The sequence below is a fragment of the Delphinapterus leucas genome, chromosome 13, assembly GCF_059928025.1.
Source record: "Delphinapterus leucas isolate spDelLeu-1000000601 "Yukka" chromosome 13, BTC_Dleu_Yukka2, whole genome shotgun sequence".
In the NCBI taxonomy this organism is placed as follows: Eukaryota; Metazoa; Chordata; class Mammalia; order Artiodactyla; family Monodontidae; genus Delphinapterus; species Delphinapterus leucas.
Genome location: NC_143141.1, coordinates 77,816,608 through 77,824,029, shown reverse-complemented (window position 1 = coordinate 77,824,029; position 7,422 = coordinate 77,816,608).

Genomic DNA, 7,422 nt, shown 5'->3' with positions numbered 1-7,422 from the left:
GATTATTGCTTCTGCTCCAAAGTACAATATGGGTTAGTATAATGACGCAGTAATAGCAACAGTCTTACAAATCTGTGTAATATTTCATAGGTTTTGAAGTTCTCTATCCATCAGCCATGTATTCATCAAAACAACCACGTGAGATAAATCAGCTACTGCCTTCTTTCAAGTAAGAGGACAAGGGATCAGAAAAATAAAGGGACTTACTCTGGGAGCCACGGATAATAAGTGACGTGTAAAGTTTAATGGCAGAGGTTTTGTATGAGACTTTAGTAAATTAAAGTAAAAAAGTTAAAAAAAAATCAGATTTTAAAATAAGAAAGGTTGGCTTAAGAATGACCTCCACCAATGCATCATGAATGAATCTTGAGTAATTAGCAATGCCTAAGCTATTACTTACATAAGGAGGGAAGGAAAAGAAAGAATATGTGTAAAGATGTGAACTTCAGAGATAAATAAAAACACTAAGAAAAGGGGCCTTTAGTTTTTTAGTGCTAAATAAACTCTAGATTTAATAGTGCATTAATTCATTGAACACTTTACCATTAAATGATATTCTGTATCACTAAAAAATATGTGGATTTCTTTAGAGTATTTCATTACTAGACACACTGACCAATTTCTTGATATTTTGACTAATTGACAAGAACGTTGTGAAAATGGAGGGTTCCAGGTCACACTGTTAAAATATCAATAGCATTTTGAGCTAGGGAAAATATGTAGCATTGAGATCATGAGTTATAAAAACTATTTTTAAAAGTCTCAGCATCACAGGAAACTGCTGGCTTCATCAGTCTGTGTCGGGGATTAACTGTCAGCCATACATCCCTGCTGACACATCTGCACCTGAGAAAGTCCAACCTCCTTCTTTCATGCGTGTCTAGTAGAGTATGAATAGTTCAAGTGTCTGAGCAAAATCAGAGGCCAAGCCACAGACCCACTTCCTCGGTAACAAGGACAGTGACTTCAACCTGCTGCTGACAGAGAGGCTTGCATCTTCCTCTCCCCAGGAAAGGTTTTCACACCTGGGTGAGGTGAAAATTGCAGTCAGAATAGAAGAGACCAATGGAAATAGGGTGGACTACTGGGCATAGGATGGCTTTCTGTCCATCCTTTCATCCCTGAGCTAATCTCCCTGTCTTTCCACCCTGGCAGAGCCCCAGGGTAGCAAACAGGTCCAAAGGGGGAAACCTTCCATTTAAGAGTTTAAAAGGAAATAGGAGAAAGGGCATGTGCAGTTTGCAGGACACCCCAAATTCCTTTCCTGCTGTCCACCTTTGAAAGGGGGAAGGGGACCTCACTTGAAGAATTTCTAATTTCAGGTAATGCACACATGAGGGTCATCTATAAAGTGGCTCATCCATTAATAAGTCCTAAATGCGTTTTGATGTGTGCCCTGCTCAGGGCTCATGTACTCTACAATAGTGAGCATAAAAACTACTCATGTGCACATTTATGAAAATTATTGAACAATGACATAGTCCATATCATAATAGTGACTGCCTTTTCAGTATATCACCTCATGCTAGAACTCATTCAGATTCCTCCAGCTGGTTGTATGTATGCAGAAGGAGGGAGCTGGGTATGGTCACTGAAAGAACTACTTTGTCCTTTTTTTAAAATATTTTTTTGAAGTATAGTTGATTTACAATGTTATGTTAGTTTCGGGGGTACTGCAAAGTGACTTCGTTATACAAATATATATATATATATAAATACATGTGTGTATATATTCTTTTTCAGATTCTTTTCTATTATAGGTTATTACAAGATATTACTATACAGTAGGACCTTGTTTATCTATTTTACATATAGTAGTGTGTATCTATTAACCCCAAACTCCTAATTTATCCCTCCCCGCCTTCCCCTTTGGTAACCATAAGATTGTTTTCTATGTCTGTGAGTCTGCATCTGTTTCGTAAATAAGTTCATTTGTATCATTTTTTTTTAGATTCCACATTAAGTGAGATCATATGATATTTGTCTTTGTCTGGCTTACTTCACTTAATATGATAATCTCTAAATCCATCCATGTTACTGCTAATGGCATTATTTCATTCTTTTTGAAGGCTGAGTAGTATTCCATTTTATATCTATATACCTATATATAGATATATAGATATAGATATATCTATATACCTATATATAGATATATAGATATAGATATATCTATATATACTTTTGGTTGGCCAAAAAGTTCGTTCCGGATTTTCTGTAAGATGTTACGGAAAATCCAGAATGAACTTTTTGGCCAACACAATATATATACCACATCTTCTTTATCCGTTCATCTGTCAATGGACACTTAGGTTGCTTCCAAGTCCTGGCTATTGTAGATAGTGCTGCTTTGAACATTGGGGTGCATGTATCTTCTCTAATTAAGAGTTTTTGTCTTTTCCAGATATATGCCCAGGAGTGGCATTACTGGATCATATGGCATCTCTATTTTTAGCTTTTTAAGGAAACTCCATACTGTTCTCCCTAGTGGCTGAATCAATTTACATTTTCACCAGCAGAGTAGGAGGGTTCCTTTTTCTCCACACCCTCTCTAGAATTATTTGTGGACTTTCTGATGATGGCCATTCTGACCAGTGTGAGGTGGTACCTCACTGTAGTTTTGATTTGAAAGAGCTGTGCTTTGGAGTGCAAAAAAACTTTGCTCTGATTCCCATTTGAGCAGAGCCAAGGCACATTGTTCTACTCACTTCCTGAAATCAGCAGTGCGCGTGGATATCTAGAGGCAGTGATGATGATGGATGCAAAATTCTGACCTGCCTGGGCGTCACCCAGCATGGCCAGGAGTCCCTGGACTACCTGGGATCATCAGGTGTCAGCACCATGTCAATAACCATTGTAATTCTTCCAATTTAGGCAACTCTTTTTGTGGAGCCCCAGCTACCAGTAATAATGGAAAACCATTGCCTCCTTTTGCCTGGGTAGTGAAAGGTTTCTCTTATATCAAGGTCTATTTGTAGTGTGTTTTCATCAACTTAGGAGTACGTTCTGGAAGATGTGAGAGTGAAAAAAATATATATACACTACGAAATGTAAAATAGCTCGTGGGAAGCAGCCGCATAGCACAGGGAGATCAGCTCGGTGCTTTATGACCCCCTAGAGGGGTGGGATAGGGAGGGTGGGAGGGAGACGCAAGAGGGAGGAGATATGGAGATGTACGTATATCTAATTCACTTTGTTTTAAAGCAGAAACTAACACACCATTGTAAAGCAATTATACTCCAATAAAGATGCTAAAAAAAAAAAAAGATAACTGAGCAGAGGTACTGCCCTTTCCCACTACCTTGGCGGCACCCTCAGGACAGGGGGCTTAAGTGAAAGCCGTGAATAACAAGGAGAGGGCACACCTTCGCTTCGGAGAATTTATGAGTCTTAACTCTGCGTTTCCTGTACTAAAGCAGGCAGGGCACTGGGAACAGTGAGTATCAAATACAAACGATGATGGGTCTATTTCTGTTTTCTCCACTAGAGCCTGTAACTATCATGTTACCCAAGGAAGCAGCTATTTCAACACAGGTTGGCACAAGGCCCCCAGTGACCTGAAACACAGAAAAGAATAATAGTATCTAACTTGTAGGAGGACATGTTCTATCTTAAACAACGTATTTGTTAATTTCTCACAACTCTTGAAGGTAATATATTAACTATTATGATCTTTATCTTATGGCTCACAGATGTCAAGATTGGCCCATCAGTTTCTTGTGTGTAAGTGGCAGAACTAAGACTTGAACTCCAACCTGCCTCATCCCAGAGCTCCTTCTCCTTCTAGTCAGTAGGTCTCACTGGTCCTTAAATATCCATGGAAAGTACCCAGGGAGTGGATAGGAAAGGACTGAGTTAACCTTATGACCTCCCTCAATGCTCCCTCATGGACCAGCTACCAATCACTCCCTCTTCTGCATACACTCTTTTCTCTCTCTCACTTTTGTTTATGTACTTGGTTCTCAGCATAAGATTTTATCAGAAGAAAGAGGCGCACAGGTAAAAAATAAATAATATATTAAAAATAGAACAGAAAAGTCACTTGAAAGCCTCTGCAGTGCCTTAACAATGGAAGAAACATCTCTGTGCACACTTCCAACTTCAATTTATAGTTTGCTAAATACATAATTATGCTTAAGTTAGAAAACTACATAGCGATATTTCTATAAACTGGGTTTAGCCATTGTTGCTTAATCTTTATTGCCTTTATATACAGTTCTAAGCACCACTTCAGGGATTGCTAAATATAAGTTTTAGGGTAAGGAGGATACAATCTGCAATTATCGTTGAATTCTGGTGCCCCGACTGGTAAGGAGAAGTAATATACCCCCAAAGTAGCACTGCCTCACTCACACACGTATACTTCCCACCAGGTACTTGCCTTAACAAGCCTTAATCTACCCTGCATGCGTGAGCCATGACAATAAGGAATTTCAAGTTATATAAAACACCAAGGACTGGTAGAGCCTCACAGCCGGTGGGACAGCAGGGCAGAAACACATGCACAACTAAGAAATGAAATGGTGAGCTGTGCTGTGCAGATGACCTGCATCAGGGATCAGTGTAGCCTGGACTGGGCAGGAAAGTTTCAGGGAGAAGATGGGTTCACTGTTCCCCATTACGTGAATGGCTCTGGAGAAGAGACTTACTGAAGAGGAATTAAGAAAATGACCGTCAAGCTCCTGGTCTCCAAGGATTCAGGAGTTTCACTGTCTCCATTCTTCTAATGGTACAGTAGGTCTCCAACAAACTCCATATTGGGGTCCCAGTGAATAATGTCAGCAGCCTGACTTAGATATATCGGATGCTACATAGTTGTCAGGGAGTGTTTAAAGACCTCAGCATATGCTTACTCATTTAATCTTCACAACAGTCCCCTAAGATTGCTACCTCATTGGCCCCATTTTACAGATCAGTCAACTGAGCTGCAGAGAGGTTTTGTAAACTGCCCAAGATCACTGTGCTGGCTTCACTGCCGTGGTCAGCAGAGATGGTTTATTTTAAGGTCTCTGAACAGTTGGATTCATGAATCCGAACAAACTCGGGGTTCTATTCCTTGAATTCTTCACTGCGTGGGCTCTGCCAAAAACTTTACATGAAGATGAGAAAGAGTTTTGTGAGGAGGCAGGAGGAGAGTGCCATGCCCCGATCTCCTATGTTCTCAACACAATACCCATAACAAGAAAAACCAAGAATATGCACCAGATCATGCTCTTTCAGCACAATCCAAGAAGAGTTCAACAAAAGATCTGGGGGTACATTTTCTGATTCCCAGTGAGCTTCACTTTATAAAAGAGCAAATCATGGGGGGATCTGCTAGGTGGTCAGTTACTGCTGTGAATTTCAACTTACTGTAAAACACAGTACCTTCCAGAAGCCTGATACCACTGCTTCTTTGTGCACTTCTTCTGGCCTAGTTCCTGGGAAGGGTTTTCTCACCCTCAGTCACACATACTCACACTCACACTTACACATACATACACACAAATGTGATGGAAGAAGGATTTCAGCTGACTCATAAAGAACTCAACATGAAGTGCTTGGAAATGATAATGCAGGGCTTACCTTACTAAACACTGAAACGTGACCAGTTTCAGAAAAAAAGCACTTTGATTTGTGATGTTTGCAATTCTACTCTAATTGCATTTACAGCCCCACCTTTCCAAAATAGGGGCCTCTTTTCCCCACCCCAATAAAGGAGCAAGACAGATATGCAAATATAGCGAGAAAGTAAACAAAGTCCACTTCATTTCTTGCAATTATTTCATGCCTATTGCTGTTCTTGGCTTTTTTATTTTTTTATTCATTTATTTTTTTAACATACTCATTGGGGTATAATTGCTTTACAATGGTGTGTTAGTTCCTGCTGTATAACAAAGTGAATCAGCTATACATGTACATATATCCCCATATCTCCTCCCTCTTGCATCTCCCTCCCTCCCACCCTCCCTATCCCACCCCTCTAGGTGGTCACAAAGCACCGCGTTGATCTCCCTGTGCTAGGCTTTAATATATAACATAGAGTGTTGATCCTTTCAATCATTCATTCAATACATGACTATATTTTACTTCTGTAGAGCTCTCAGTTTATTTGAAAATGAAGTATTTGAAGATATAAAATATTCAGAGTATTATTAAATTGCTGAATTGACTTCTTCCCTTGCCAAACACCTTGTTCCTTTTGAACGAGCTGAACAATTTCTAAGAGAACAGCTGCCTCCTGACCTCTGTGTGTTATTCCCACTGAGGTACCAGTCACACGATGAGAAGAAAAACATGGATATAAATCTGTTGATCTCACCATACAGGTTGGCTATACGAGGCACTTACTAGCTTGCAGAACTACAACAAAGAAAATCAGAAGAGAAATTTCTAGAGAATATCCTTTTGGATAAATGTCTGATAATATGATTTTCTTCGTAGGACTTGCTGGGAATGGAGACACAAGAGGAAATAAAAACGTAGATCTTGTAGTCAAAGAGCTTACGAATTCAACAAGGTGTGTAACAATCCTAAATTTCAGGTAACAACAAGTCTATTGTGAGTTTATTTAAAACTCTTTTCATTCTATCTTGTTTCTATTTTTCCTTCTAGCTTAAACCTATATCTGTTTTCTCCAAAAATGTACCTTGAGGACAGTGCTTTATTCTACATATTTTTGCATCCTCGATGACTTGATCATAGTAGGTCCTCAAAAATAAATGTTTAGTAAAATGAAGCAAAATCGTTCTCATAAGTATGCTTTTCTATAGGAGAGCCTTATAGGGCTATCTGCTATTACTGCGTATTCTGAACAAAATCAGGAACTGGAAATATATAATACATCATTTCTACTTAAACATACTGTAAGCAGGTGTGCTTTTATATTTGCAGAGAAAAACTAAAAAAAGAAAGAAAGAAAAAACAAAGAAAGAAAGCTTGCTGGCTTGTCCTTAAATTGATTTGTCATTCAAATACCAATCAGTCAACTTGTCTTTTTTTGTGAACCTATTATTGTATAAAGACATTGTAAAAAGACACTATCCCAGGCTCAGATACTGGTCATACACAGATGAATTAGACATAGTTTCCTGTCCTGCCTCATTCCACTAGAAAAGACAAGCCTGAACCATGTCAACAGATAATTAGCTATAAAGACAGTGGGAGATCAGTGTGAAAATAGCAGCCGGAAATGTCAGAGCTGCTGGGAAGACAGGGTTCCGGGGACTTGAGGTACCCCAGTTACAGTCCCTGATCTCAGAAGCTGGAGCCAAAAGTCAGGGAAAAAGAAATATGAGGCATCATTTTGGTCCAAGAAAACCTGAGGGACATACACATGGCTATTTGAAAACTCCTTTTCCTTTTCTTTCTTAGTGAAAAAAAAATACTAATGACAGTTGTGGAAAATAAAATGCTCTGTGTTAGTTTTTCACTGATAACATTTGC